We start from the raw sequence: 15,796 nt of genomic DNA, 5'->3' as shown, positions 1-15,796 counted from the left end.
ATGCTCAAGTATGTAGACAAGTTAATGTCGAAGTAGTTATGTGAAATCAACCTCACAATAAGATGTGTATATTACAATTATTAATGTCATATTTCAAGATGATTACTTAGATATTACAATATGGTTGGTTGAGCTGGAGTTCATTATCGAGCTTACACGTTAACGTCACAGTCATCTGAAGAACGAACCCAAACCTTGTTGTTTTTATTAATTGCATTACCAAATGGGTATCAAATAAACAGTAAGCATTGGTAACACAACTTCCAAAGTTACAGTAAAATAAAAAGGACCCTGACTCGGACAATACACAATCCAACATGTTCAACAGAAGAGAATCAGTTATATTGTGTGTACACATGGTACTTTACATATATATATCTGTTTGTTTAAGGTGTCCAGGTGATGCAGACAGGCTGGACCAGAGAGTGAGAGACAGAACTGGACTCCTCACAGCAGTGAACTTCAGCTCAGGTACAAAGACTCTTTGTTCATACTGTACAAAGAATCAAGAAAGATATTGGTTTAAATGAATGAAGTATTGACTTGAATACACTGATATACATTCCAATAAACAATACTAAATACTAGATCACCTACACATCAGTTAAGTTGAGGGTTTATTCCATGCAAAAAGTTACATTTAGATATTTAGCAATATGACTTTGTCAGCGTTCTAATGTAATGTATTGAAGGCAAAGATTTATCTCTCAATATTGTCTGTAAAAAACGTGGTAAAAGTGATTCTTTCAGTGAGACAACAGAGCAAGCTTCTACAGTTGCACTACGTTTTGATAACAGTTCAATATTATTTTGATAATAACATATATTTCAATGTTGATGAACTTCATACTGTTCATTCATAATCTGATTGTCTTTGTAGCTCATTGTTTAAATAAAATAAAAACATTACAATTACAAAATAATTATATCTACAGCCCCTAAACACACAAACACACCACTTTCATAAATAACACACTTGTTCTGCAATATTATGTTATGTTTCCTGTCATTTTTGTTAGGAAAGGACATGCCTGAAAGACACGACATGTTCTCCTTCTCTGAGGGTCAAGAAGAACATCCAAGAGGAACATTAAAAGCTGATGTTATGAGACACTCCATCAGCTGATTATTTCTATGTGCCTCACTTTATGAGCTTCACATCGCTTGTGCCTTGTACCGCAGAGTTTGCAACGTCACAAATAAATGGGGCCAATCTTCAGTCAGATGTGAATGTGTAATCTAACATGTTCAGTAAGAATAATGGACAAAATAAGTGCAAATACAAATACAATTTATTGAAATGTGAACCAAAAGTTAATCAAATGTTTTAAATAAAAAGCACATATGGACAGAAGGTGTAAACCTATTACATGTATAAGTAAACACATTTAGTCAAATAACGTGACAGACTAGGCCTGTGCAGTTGGTATCAGCTTTGCCCAGCATGGGCTCCTCCATCAGCGCTGGTCCTCCTCGCTGAGGAAAGACCCTCAGTCCTCTCCAAACCAACAGACAGGACGTCCATCACACGGAGGTTTCTCCCTGAAGTCTCTGCAGCCCTCTGGACACCAGGCTGTCTCAATCCGTCCACACTGAATATGAGAGGGGGAAATGAAAATAAGAAATGCTTTAGACAATAAGAAACATAAAGTGTACTGTTGAGTTGCTCAGTTTTTTTAGATTGTCAATACTATTACTGTATAACTAATATCTCAGGTTAAGAGGCACATTCAAATAAAGATTGGTCTTTAAATACATTTTGTCTTTTGAATTGTTTGTCTAAAGTCAAGGATCTAGAACTGGTACTTAGTTTTAATGATACAGTCTGGTTATTATGCTGTTTGGAGGAGGCCTCACAGGTAAGAGCACTAACTAGCTACCATCATATGTACCTTAGCTTGACTTAAATGTATTAAACGTATGGTTAAGTGATATCAAAATATAAATAACTAATGTCATGCAAACATATTAATATTTGCTTGATTCCAGAGTTGAATTTAGCACAATTGCATACAAACGTTAAGGGGTTTTAAGATTCTGAAGTATTATGCTAAAAACTCAATAACTTAGATTATTATTTATAGTTTTGCTGAATAGTTTCATGGCCGCTTACCTTAGAAACGTAAAATGCGACGGCAGTGTGCAGATGGGGAGCATGTTAGCTTAGCTTGGTAGCTTCAGCTAGCTCTGGAACTTCCAGCTGGGTGGCAGCAGGTCCCGCCTCGGCTCCGCCTCTTTGCCCTTATTTGGAGCAGGCTGGAGAAGGCGGGAGTTGAACTCTGACGTCACTGTTGAGCCGTTAGTGGCCGACTCCGCCTACTAAGGGCTTCACGGCAACTCTGCAGAATCCTATGGGTGACGTCACGGACCCTACGTCCATTTATATATACAGTCTATGGTTACGAGTTACGAGTTACGAGAAAGTTTACACAGCGATCGATCGATTTCAAATGATATATATATATATATTATATTTAGTGTCTAGACACTGAGTTACACTGAGTTTTCACGTCCCCACCCCACCCCACCACTTTGCTCGTTTGCTGCATCGCTGCTAGTGAAGACTTGGGTTGACAGGTACGTTTCATACTTTTCTTTTTATGTAAAGTATACTAAAGTTTCCACGACACATACTTTGTCAAAATGTCTGTTATCTTGTGTTTTTCATTACTGTATATATACTTGGCAATGACCCGACGGGCCACGGCCATGTTACTGCTAGCCGCTAGTTTGGGGACAGCGTCCTTCAGTGAAATATCTATCAAATAAATATCTATCACATTTGATATGCTATAACGTTACCCGCTACAGTTTAAGGCACACATGATCCGTGTTATCTTGTGTAAAGTATACCATGTCATTACTGTTAAAAGTGATAGGAACCGTGTCCCGTTACCATTGACGCTAGTTATAGGTTAGCAGCGCTCAATGCAACCTCCGTTAAACTGTAGCTTGATATGCTATAACGTTACCCGCTACAGTTCGAGGCTCACTTTGTCATTATCTATCTAATCTCGGATTAACCAGCTCATTACTGCTTGTGTTTACCGTTACATTACTGTACAATTGATAGTACAGTCCGTGTCACGTTATCGCTTTGATCGTTTTAATGATATTAACTTGACATTAGTCATGTCCACACATTGATACCTATACTTTACATAATAATAATAATAATAATAATAGAAAGTACAAGTATAAACGTGTATTATTTGTGACATGTCTTCTCTACTGTTGATGTGTTTTATACTGCACGTTTATAGCCTATATTATTTGCTGTTTCTTTTATTCAAATGTAATTGTGTCAATACTTCATTCCACCGTTTTAATGCCTGAACACAGTGCTAACATAAGAATGTCCCAATTTGGGATCGTAATAAAGTATCTATCTATCTATCTATCTATCTATCTATCTATCTATCTATCTATCTATCTATCTATCTGGTATAACCAATGTTAGGGTATCAATTACCTCATAAAAACATGTTTTGGTATACGAGTTCTGTATGTTGTTTTTGTCTATGCTGTCAGGCATTACAGTGAGAACCAGAGATGGCGACACCACTTCTCCGCATCCTCAATCCCCAAGCTCCAGGGGATCGACAGCAGGCTGTTGTGGTGCCATCGAAAGAGGCCCGTTGCTATAGGGATAAGGGAAAGGCTTTTCCCACACCTCCGATGGAGCTGCTCAGTGAGGCCACTGCCATGGCCAAAGCAGAGAAGCTCCTTCGAGCCAACGGGACCCATAAGCCCTCACACCAGCAGTGCCTGGGAATGCTGGTCTTGCCATTTGGCAAGTATTTGAACGCACCGTTTCACTGGCTAGTGGAAAATGACGTGGGCTACATAAAGTTGTAAGTATATTATATGTAATGCAATTGTTTGCTAAGTATTTGAATACCATTTTGTTGTCACGATTATAATGAATATGTATTGTGTTAAACCATGGCTATTATAAAAGTTTAGTACTCATCTTTACACAGTTCCTTTTCTCCTCATCACAATTGCAGTGCTATTATGATGATGACACTAACTGGATGTTTATTATTGCAGTCTGCTTGATAAGCACAAAGCTGAAGTGGAAGATCCACACCGGAAGGGAGATGTGGGGAACCGGTGGGTAAAAGACTTCCTCACACAATATGCAGAGAGCTTCCCACAAGTCTCCTGTCTCCTCGAGGCCAATGTGGACAGGTGCATCTATGGCCAACAGGGATTTGAGAGCAGCACCTTTCTGGAGGTGTGGGAAGTGTATGCCCAGTTCCAATCCCAAAAGGACAGCCCTGAGAAATTCAGTGATGTCCAGAGGGAAAGGATACAGAAGGCATATCGTTCTGTAAAGAGGTGGTTGAACACCCCAGTGACCCACATTACCAGCGTGCAGTTAAAGAGGTTCCGGAAATACATAATGGACAAGGAACAAGTAAGTGTTTCATTGATTATATCATGTGTTATCACACAGGAAGAGTTGAAAATCATGGTAACATCATACTGTCATATCGATAACAACTGTTCAACCGACTGATATTTGAAGCACTCCTCTGCTAAATGTGTTGTTTTATTTTGTTTTCTTTTGTTTTCACTAACCTCAGACGAGAATGCAGGACTCATCCTCGTGGCCAGGGGATGATGCTGACCTGGTAGCTGCGAGCCAGGCTGTGGAAGAAGGCAAGTGAGACACAGTTAATATATGAAAGAAAACATGTAAAAAAACAATAATCCTAATTCAAATGTGCTTTGTTTGGTACATTTTTAGATATGTTCAAGAGAAGGCCCAGAGAAACTGCTTATCGACCTGGAGGCTCTGCTGTCGGGCCCGAAGCTGCTGCCTCCCGGCCTGCTTCTGCCTCCCGGCCTGCTTCTGCCTCCCGGTCTGCTTCTGCCTCCCGGCCTGCTTCTGCCTCCCGGCCTGCTTCTGCCTCCCGGCCTGCTGTTACTACTGCCGCCACCCGGCCTGCTACTGCTCCTGCTGTCCAGCCTGCTCCTGCTGTCCAGCCTGCTCCTGCTGTCCAGCCTGCTGCTGCTCTCCAGCCTGCTCCTGCTGTCCAGCCTGCTGCTGCTGCTGTGAAGGCAAAGAAGCAAACATCAAGGCACAAAACCTCTGCTAGCCATCATCCAAAAACCCCGGAAGTCACTCCTGTGCAGCCTGCAGCCCCTGCTGACTCAGACAATCTGACGGCATCTCACTCAAGTGACGCAGAAGTAAGTTGTACTAGTGGAAAATTGCTTAATTAAATAATGTTATACCATAACTTCTTACCCTATAAGTCTCTAATGTATTCTATGTTATGCGTGTTACAGGTCGATCTAGAGGGCTGGGTGCGTTTGTGGGAGAACCCTGGTGGCATCCCATCTGCCGACATATCCTGGCTCAAAGAGGACACAGAGAGAGGGCTGTTTACGCCCATACAGACCTACAAGGACATCAAAGGTCAGATCAAGAGGCGACGGGTGATGAAATCTGACCGTATGTGGTTTTATCCCCCAGAACCTCCTGGCTTTGTCGGGGGTGGTCTTCCTACTCCACAACTGTTCTTTAGGAGCCGGGTCTTTGTGTGGCGCCCTGTCGGCGTGTGGAGGTACTCGCTGAAGTGTCCGCGGGGAGAAAACTGTGTCGGCAGTGGCAGAAATGTGCACATCTCCAAGTCTGGCTACTAAATTCTCTGACATTACTATACAGTGGAAAATGTGTTTATATGTATGAAATGGGCACTGAAAGTTTTATGCTGGCCTTCATTTTGATTTCCATGTGTAGTTTATAGGTACGTCTCATCTGCGATGTGTCCGGCTGGTACACAGTCATCACAGAGGTCCTCTCCTGTGGACCCTGTACCAAGGCAGCCAGGAGCAAAGAGGGTGTGTCAGTGGGCCGGTGGCTTGCGTGGGATAATGCCATCCTATCCCAGCTCAGCGAGGCTCACCAAGCCATCTTTCCTGCCGTCCTTACCGCCATGTGTGTATTTCACATTCTATACCAAACTATACTATACATTAACATGCTATAATGTGTGCATTTAAAAAAAATGTCACTCAAATCAACCTTACAATATCAATTGTGACTCTACTTACAGGCGTGGCGTAGACAGGAATGTTGTGCGCCTTCTGAGGGACAGGACCGAAGGGAACACTATGGAGAAGGTGTGGCGGCAGGTACAGGAGAACCATGTTGAGGAGTACCTCCATCGCGAGGACCTGTACACCACCCTCCTAATGAGCATAGCTGCACCCGGAGGGATCGTCTCTGCAATGAGGCAGACCTTCCAGGCTCCACCTGCCCAAAAACAGCTCCCCACAGCGCGGCTCTTGCGCCATGCCTTCCTGCTGGCAGAGGCGAACAATGTGCAGGATTACCGGAGCCAGATCCTCTCCACTTTTGGCACGGTGATGAAGATGGATTCCACCAAGAAAGTATGTCAATCAAAACATAATTCTTTACTCTATGATGCAAATCGTATAAAATTATCACACAAATGATGCTGTTACATATAATTACAATCTATCACAAGTTACCACATTGTGCTTCCTTTAAATAATAATAATAATTCAATTATTTTAAATACATTTCAGGTGGTGAAGAAGCTGTCTGGGCAGGGACGTGGCTCGGCCGAGTGGTTTACCAGCATCGGCAACGAGTACTCTCAGATTGTTTCTTTTGTGCTGACTTGTGAGGAGTCCGCACAGAAGCTGCTACCCATGTGCCGTGGAGTCATGGACAGGTTCCGGCTGGCCAATCAACCGGTCCCTAAGATCCTGTACATTGACCGTGGGTGTTGTCGTGCTAAGGGCCCTACCGCCGTGGAGACAATGTTCCAGGAGTGGTTCGACGGTGGTATGGTTGTGCGTCTGGACATCTTTCACTGGATCCACCGGTTTGACGCCGCCATCCGAACAGACGCGCACAGCAAGTACGCCATGTTCAAGTCCGCTCTGGCCGGGGCAGTGTTGGCATACAACCGCACCGATCTGGAGCTGCTGATCGAGGCCGTCAGAGCCAAGGACCCGGACACATTCAGGTCCATGTCGGAACAGGATGTCGTCCGCCTGTACGTCACCAGGGATCAGCTGCAACACCACGTGCGGAGGGTCACGCTCGGAGCGCGGCAAACGTTCCGGCTCATCCACCTGGCCATCGAGGAGCTGCAGGGCCCGGCTGGGCAGGACCAGAGTGGAGTGACCCTCTTTAAAACACCTGGTATATACAAGATCTCGTACAAAAACATTATTGCAGCTTCAATACAGATGATGTAGCATATAAAGTGAGAATAACAAACTATATGTATATGTGCCTTTACAGCAGCCATTGATGAGATGTGGGTAGGGCAGCAGAGACGCCTGGAGTGCATCCAGGATCCACCAGGCATGATTATGTATAGGGTGGCCCGCACCACAACTATCAACGGTGTGGACCTGCCCTACTACAAAAGTCTGCGTGGAAGCAACAGCCTGGAGGGATTCCACAAGTCTCTGCCTCACATGATCCCAGGAAGTACACAATATACACGTCTAATAATAAAAAGCACAATTTCAAAAAGCGTATGAACAGGAAAGCAGTTGGAATTAAAAGCAAATGAATCTTCTTGAAATAGAACATGTGAAATAGGAGAACATTAATCATTTCAATTGGCCTATGCATACAAATATGGTACTCTTCAAAATGGTGCTATGTGTTATTCCAGGTTGAATATAAGCATTTCCCAAGCTCAGTAATAACCAAAATGTCAAAGCTTTTTTAAACAATTTAGACGTGTGTAGATGTCACATCTCTGTCCATCTCTTTCCTTTTTTGTTAATGATGGATTTGGTGTAAACAATAAAACACTAACATTTACACAACAATAAAAGCTTTCCGTGACTCTGTGCTCCTCTTCTCAGGTCCCCATTGTGCGACACGGCCGTATCAGGTTTACCTGATTAGCGGCATCGCACGATGGAACTGCGACAGGAGCTCCGATGCCGTGTTTGGTGGCAAGGGACGGCATCACAGGACCTACTCGGCGCCTCTCATCCACCGCCTCAACGCCCGCTGTCAGCAGCTGTTCGGAGAGACTGTGGAGGAGAATTTCCGGGCCCCCGCTGAGGTGGATTCCCACGAGCTGCTGGGGTTGGAGTACCTTTTCAGCCAGAGCACTGGTGAATCTGGGCCCTTTTCACTGGAGGACATCATCCACGATGGCCCCGGTCCAGATGAGGAGGTAGTTCAGCCCGGGCAGCCCACTCCAGATCCCGAGGCAGACGAGGCGTACCAGAGCGACGGGGAGTCACATTGTGAGGGAGACCATGTGCTGGATGCCATCCTGCCCCACATCACACTCGTCACAGACGAAACCTCCAGTGTCAACCCGCCCGCTTTTGTAAGTTACTTGGTGTCTTCTAGAATGAAATTAAAATGCACTGATTGATGGGCAATGTACCCATTTCAAGTAACCACATTTTCTATGTCATTTCTTTAACAGGAGGATGCCTGCAGTCAAAACCCTCTTCCCGGCTACCCACAGTTGGAGAGGTTCTGCTCACTGCTGGTGGACATTGGGCTCGTCGAGGACAAGCTGTCCCTTGTCACCGAGCAGAGGAACGCGATCCTGGCTGCCTGGACCAAAGTGGAGGACCACGACAAACGGCAGCAGCAGTTCAACGAGTTGTACAGGACGCACTGGGGCAACACCCTGTACTGCCGCACTAAGTGCCACGACCTCGTTGATGCTGCTGTCATACAGCGTGTGAAGATGGGCATACGCTATGCACCGGCACAGCAAGACATTAGCGCTCAGAACAATAGGCTACTGTACACGCTGGTCAAACTGCTGTCGCTGAGGTCGCCGCAGGGTTCGCGCACGAGCCCCGAGAAGACCACCGTCTTAAAGGCGTGCGAGAGGATCCAGCACCGGGTTTTGGTGGACGACCCGATCCTCTGCAAAGCTGGCTTTCCTCTGCCGAAGATCAACGTCAAGACGGTGCGGGACTTCATCCGGGCTCAAGAGCGCCTCCTCAACCTGCGTGCGACAGATCAGCCGGCGATGCTGTCCAAGACCACTTCGGTTTCCTCTGCCGACTTGCCTCCAGCCCCACACCAGCCAGCAGTCCTCCCTCCACCAGACTACCCCCTGATGCAGTATGTGCCGACACCCAGTACGGCAGGGACAAAAATGTTGAAGGGAAGGAGGGACATGATCCTGCCTCAAACATCACTGCCGCCACCTGTGTCACTGCCACGGCAACGGTCGGTAAGACCGACCCCAGCCCCCACACCTTTGCCCTCCCCCTCTCCATCCGCAGCAACCTGGGCGATTGCTGGCCCCTCCACAAGGCCCATCGTGCCTGCTGGACGTCCCATACTGCCTGCCACAAGTACCGTCGCCAGACCACCCGTGCCCTCCCTTTTCCCTGGCCCCATCCTGCCGCCTGCCAGTCAGCCTACCCCAGCCGTTGCTGGCCCCTCCTCAATGCCTGCCACACAGGCTGGTCTGGGTGCGTCCGTCCCCCCGACAATGACAATGCCTACCGAGTGCAGTCCTGCATCCTGGGCGAGGTCGACGCTATACAAGCGCAAGGCGACAGACGAGCCCTCGGGAGTAGGAGCCAAAGTGTCCCGGGTTCAAAAGCTGCCGTCGTGCACGTGCTGTGGCCAACCCACCCAGGGGCATAACAAGTACAGGCGCAAGGTCTTCTGCCCTGTGAAGATGATGTCGTCTTCAAAGGGGCTGGAGAAGAACACAGTGTACAACAGTTACAACCATTTTACAGCTGTTGTTGACGCTTTGGAGCAATGACCTGTTGCTATGTAAATATTGTAAATAGTCATTTAAATGTTTTTCAACTTGCTGTGTTATCATTTTTATTTTTCATGTTGAGTTTTATATTTATTATGTATATTGTAAATACTTTTCATTTATATATACGTCATTAATGTAAAAAGTGTAAATACTTTTATGTACATTACATGTTACTTGTTAGACGCTTTTATCCAAAGCGACTTACATACTCAATACTGTGGGGTGAAGTGTCTTGCCCAGGGACACAATGACATGCTGACGGCAGTGGGGTTTGAACCTGTGCTCCCCTGATCCCAACACCAACGCACTGCGCCACAGCCTCCCTGTACATAATGGTACATCTATATTTGTATCCACTTGAGCTTTTTTACCTGTGTTTACCTTAGTGTATGTTGTTGCTGTCGCCATCCTTTATACTGAATCAATGAAGGTGAATGGTTGCTCAGAAAAAGTCCTAAAGAATCCAACTGGGTTCAATAGCTGGATCATTCCTCTTCTTCTTCTGCAGTGGAGTGAGATCTCGTTGTTGTTGTTGTTGTTGTTGTTGTTGTTGTTGTTGTTGTTGTTGTTGTTGACTTGTATAACAACAAATGTTAGTTTACAAGATGTCATTGATAACCTAACATTTGTTTCATACCTGCTGATGACAAATAAATCCTGGGATCTGCTAAAGTCAATGTGTTTCATGCATCTGATTTGTATCCACTTGAACTTTTTAACCTGTGTTTACCTTAGTTTATGCTGTTGCCATCATTTATACTGAATCAATTAAATATGTTGCCAGAAAGGTCAAACTTTAGGAATACAGAGCAGTACTTATCATGCCATGACCATAGCCGTGGACGCAGTGCTAACTAGAATATAATATTGGTGACAAAAAACACAGGGCCATCAGTGCAATTGTTACATTCTAATTTATGATATCATAGAGAAATGTATTATTTGTAACTAAATAATTGTGTTTATAATTGTACATCATGTAACTGTAGCACTATGGTGTTTTCAATTGAATGCACTTTATACAATAAAGTGGTCAGTGCTACAGTAACAATATGAATTATTAAATGCAATAATGGGGATTTGTTCATCTAAATATAGGGACAAAGGTAGAGTGCCACATTACTTGCACAGTAGGCTACACAATGTTCAGATGACTTTGCCCAAAAGCAAATACTTAAGTTGCTTGAGTCAGACTCAGAAATGTTAAACCACTTTAATCAGACTCAAGTCATAAGGAAATCCATAAAGATATCTCACTGAAGAAAAGACACATTTCAATGAAATAAGCTTTATTTCAATGGAAACAATAAGTACATTAATGAATAAATATCATGAATTATGTGTACAAATATACATATAACACAAAATAAGTCTGTGCCTTTAGAAAGATAGAAGTGACATGTAAATAAATGTCATTAGGAGAAGAAACAATTCTCACATCTGATTGAAAACTACAGTAATGGGAATAAACAGTAATGGGAATAAATCACAACAATGATATACTTGAATAATAATACAATTAATGACAGAAAACAGTAATGCTATCAATTAAATGCAAGGTGCTCTGTTATTAATACATTTGGTGAAAATAGACCACACGAGGGAGCCAATATCCTCATTAGCATTCTGTGAATATGTAAATGATCTCAAAGTGTCCCCTCCCATCAAATTTAATTTTTCTTTTCCTAAAGATTCGGTCCAATGGCGTCCCTCGCAATTGCACTCCAGTAAGGCCGATCGCCCGGATCAGCGGTCAACATAGCCGGTGTGCAATGGCTGAGCCTCGCCCTGGGTGAACCACCTTGGTGACCATGGTATCTCCCCTGCCAGGTAAGTATGAGTTGGATGTGTCAGAGACAGGGCAGTCTTGCAATGACAAAGGACACGGCGTGGCGGTTCCACAGCAGCAGGGGTCTTTTTTGGACTCAATGCCTTTCGTCCACCAATAGTAAAACTCTCTAATTGTGTGCTAGTACAGATTCCAAACAACAGTGAAGCCATGTTGCATTTGCGGAGAATGGGAACCTAGTTTTCCTCTTGGCTTACAAAGATTATACCACTTATCTGCCCACATTCACAAGACATCTTAACTACCACTACGCTGGCGAGGTCAACAGCACGGTCAACAAGGTGGATTGTTCAACAGATATTCTATATGCTCCAAGTCATTTAAGAAGGGATACAGTCCACCGGTCATCCCTTACAGTGATTTGATGTCGAGCATCTCACTGAGTTCTCAAATCACTGGGAGTCAGCATGGAGAACTTCCCTCTTTACTTGTACACTCCAAAGACCTGTGTGTTTGTTTTAGCAGAGTCCAAGTGGTGCATTATACTTTATTTTCAGACAACACAGAACTGTCTATTGCATTGGCCGGGAATCGGACCCGGGTCTCCCACGTGGCAGGTGAGAATTCTACCACTGAACCACCAATGCTGAATTATAAAGCCACCATAGGGCAGTTGAGGCGAAAAGTTCAGCCAACAAAGACTGTTTTTCAAGCAACCACGCTTCTATATTTCATTATAAGATCTATATCCGTAAAGACATTCTACATTCTACATCCCTTAAATGGATTTGATGTTTAGCATCAAATTAGTGTTTTCTAATGCCGCGGAGTCAGCACGTATAACATTCCACACAACTCAAGCGTATTACTAAAGAGATAGGTTCCAATTGGGGGCACACAGTGCAGCACAAAGTGCAGCAGAGCAGCAGGGGTCTTTTTTGGACTCAATGCCAAAGAAGCCACAGGTGAGAGCCACGAACCATGCTAGCGCAGCTGGGGGAAAGGGTGTGGCCTGGGATGTGGAAAACCAAGCGAGGGCCACCGCGAGGGCTTGGACTGGGACAACTATGGTGGTGTCTGTTCTCGAGGACGGCCTCCACAATAACTCTGGTTTCTCTTCAAAGCGTAAAAGTCTTTCGCCTACTAAAGACTTCCGTGGAGAGGAACGCCTACGAGTTCAACCTATTTTTGGTAGGCTTGGCCATTTGGCTGAGCAGTCATTAGCACCTGGGCGATCCAAGTTACCCAGCGCCTCTGTTACCCCAGGTCAAAAGAGCCGCACCAAGACCTGCGGCGACTGCGCAACGAGTCCGTCTCCCGCAGCAAACTTTAAGGGTCATCGCTTCTCGGCCTTTTGGCTAAGATCAAGTGTAGTATCTGTTCTTATCATTTTTTCCAGGAAGGACATTTCGAATCGCGAGGAGAAAGGAGCGATGGCCGGGAGGGCCGATGATGGTCAGCCGATCCCAAGAGTCGGGCTGAGATTCACACTGCGTTTTCAGGCAGTTGTTGCGGTGGAAGATGTCGTGTCGAGGACATGGTTCTGCAGGAAAGTCATCATGGAGCAGCTAAATCTGAAGGTCGATGCCATCTACTGCCTACAATGGAACCAGCAGGAGAAGGCTTTTGACGTCACCCTAAAGGACGAGCAAGTATACACGAAAGTTGCTAAGGACTGTGTTGCTGCTGCTATGCTAAAGCCGCTAGCCTGCTACAAGATTTTAAATTTAGACAGACCAAATTTCAGGACAATCAAGGTCCACCTGTTTAATCCCTTTGTGACTGACAAAGCGCTGACTGATTTGTTGAGGCTGTATGGGGAAGTGCTAACTGCAGCAAGGCATGTCAAGGACACCATGGGGATCTGGACAGGTCGAAGGCAGTTCCAGGTGCTTCTTAAATATGATCCAGAGAGTTTTGACGGCCTCAAGCACCCGCCTGCCTCCTTCAGCCTTGGAGCAGATTGAGGGTACCTATTCTACCCGCGCCAGCCAGCTTTCTGCAGGCGATGCAGACAATCAGGCTATGTGGATGGAGGGTGCAGCGGCGCCAGCTGCCGGTTTTGTGGCCAAAGAGGACATGAGGCCAAAGACTGTACAGTGCCAAAGGCCTGCCATGGCTGCGGTGGGATCGACCATCTATACCGAAGCTGTCCCGAGCGCAGGAGGACGTTTGCGGAGGTAGCCAGGGCCAAAAACCGGAAGGAAACGGAGTTCGAGGACCTTCTGGAAGGGCTTATTCAGTGCCAGAAGGCTATGTTTTCAGAGAGCACGGGGGGGACCGTGACAGTGGAGCAGGGACCAGGAGGCGGCTCGGGGGCTGACAGCGTGGACAAAGGCCCTGTGGGGATTACAGACTCAACTGTAGCAGCCGAGGTGGGTGTCAAGACTGGGGCACGTAAAATAGCGGAGGCTTTCGGAACAGAGGTTTCAGCAGACAATGGGGACTGCTCGCAGATCGGAGACAACAAAAGGTCAAAGACTGAGGGAACGAGGAGGAAGGTGCAGGCCAAAGAGGTGGTTGCGGCGGTGGGTGAAGGAGATGGGCAGCAGAAGAGGGAGGGACCAGTGAAGGACAGTGACCAGGGGAGGGGCAAAGTGGACGAAGGCCATGGTTTGGGTTGAGGGACGAAGGAGGAGGACCCAGGGGTTGTAGGGGCTGTGCTCCCATCAGGGTTGCCACTGGTCCGGGAGCTAACTGCTGAACCACTGCTGCAACCACCTCCCTTGGGGGATGACACACAAGGAGGCGCGGTGTGTCCCTCCACCTCTTCAAGTATGCTTCCCGTGTTATGGGCCGACCAGATGGACAGTGACGACCCCTATGCATCGTGAACATTGAGTGGGTAATTTTTTCTTTGCTAAGGCTTAACATTACATCCTCATGACAAGTTATTTTGATGTTCTCACTTTGAATGTGAGAGGAATGAGGAACACTGTTAAAAGAAGGACTGTTTTTGATTTTGTAGGCACTTTGCATGTAGCCATAGTTTTTTTGCAAGAGGTCCATCTGAGAGACATGGGGGATGTGGGAATGTTTTCAAGGGAGTGGACGAAAGGGGACTCAATTTGGAGTGTAGGGGGGGTTCACTCTACGGGGGTTGGGATTTTGTTTTGTTATAAGGAAATAAGGGTGGAGGATGTTTTTGTTATTGACCAGGGCAGGGCAATAGGGGCAGACATCGTATGGGGAATAAGGAAGCTGCGGGTCATTGTGGTATATGGACCACAGGCGCCAGCAGAGCGCACTAATCTGTTTACATCAGTGGAGCCTTTTCTTGTTACCAATAGACAGGTAATTATAGGGGGGGATTTTAACGTTGAGCTGGGGAGGGGAGGGGATGCCAGCGACCAGTATATTTCACAACTCATGGTTAGATGTGGGTTGGTAGATGGGGGTAAGGGGGTCGAGCCACACATAGACAGCCCAACGTGGCGTAACTCAAGAGGCGTGGCAAAACGTTTGGACTATTTGTTTTTTTCCAGGTCATTAAACCTGATCACAGGTAGGACCATCCCTGTTTTCTTTTCTGACCACGATGGCCTGCTGTTTCGAGTAGATTTGGATGCACAAACGTTTGGGCCTGGTTACTGGTGCCTAAATGTCAGTGTTTTGGAGGAAAAGCTTTTCAACCAACAGTTCCCTTTGTTTTTTAAGGGAGTGTTGGGCCTCAAACCGCTGTGTCAGGGGATACTAGAGTGGTGGGAGGTAGCCAAGAACAGAATTAAGACCTTCTGCTTAGGTTATTGCAAACGGAAGGCAAGACAGTCAAAGAGGGAGGTGTCTCATCTGCAGCGACTCCTAGAGCGTGAGTACGCAAAGGGGAACTGTGGTTCCACTATGAATCAAGATGTATGCGATTCTTTGAAGGCAAGGCTCAGACATGTCGCTGAAGGCAAGGCCCGGGCTTTCCTGGCGAGATCACGGTCAGAGTTCATTGAGCAGTCAGAAACATGTTCTGCTGCTTTTTTCAGCTCGGTACGGGGAAAAAAAGCAAGGCAGGTGGTGACAGGGTTTAGGGACAGTCAGGGTATTGTTGTGACCGAAGAGGGCCAGGTGGTGAGGGTTGCCACAGATCATTTCAGGGACAGTTTCAAGGAGAAAGATGTGGGAAGAGGGGATGATTTCCTGGAACTGCTTGAGCGCCAGGTTCCAGGGGACATAGTGCAGGCTTTAGAGCTCCCGCTAACGGTTAGCGAATTGGAGGGTGCGCTCAACAGAATGAACAACGGTAAGG

The 15,796-nt window shown here is 45.9% G+C and overlaps 2 non-coding genes and 1 pseudogene across 2 annotated transcripts; 2 read left to right on the top strand and 1 right to left on the bottom strand.

Annotated features, from left to right (window-relative positions):
* Positions 1-12,135: 12,135 nt before the first annotated feature.
* On the bottom strand, positions 12,136-12,206 carry trnag-gcc (transfer RNA glycine (anticodon GCC)). The gene has a single exon. It is a non-coding gene; the product is annotated as a tRNA-Gly (tRNA).
* A 455-nt stretch (positions 12,207-12,661) lies between these two features.
* LOC117444587 (U5 spliceosomal RNA) lies at positions 12,662-12,775 on the top strand. The gene has a single exon (XR_004551819.1). It is a non-coding gene; the product is annotated as a U5 spliceosomal RNA (small nuclear RNA).
* Positions 12,776-12,897: 122 nt separating this feature from the next.
* On the top strand, positions 12,898-13,070 carry LOC117444578 (U2 spliceosomal RNA; annotated as a pseudogene).
* Positions 13,071-15,796: the final 2,726 nt, after the last annotated feature.

Source organism: Pseudochaenichthys georgianus, unplaced genomic scaffold (assembly GCF_902827115.2).
Source record: "Pseudochaenichthys georgianus unplaced genomic scaffold, fPseGeo1.2 scaffold_844_arrow_ctg1, whole genome shotgun sequence".
NCBI lineage: Eukaryota > Metazoa > Chordata > Actinopteri > Perciformes > Channichthyidae > Pseudochaenichthys > Pseudochaenichthys georgianus.
The sequence above is the reverse complement of the archived record's forward strand: the minus strand, read 5'-3'. Positions and strand labels throughout refer to the sequence as shown.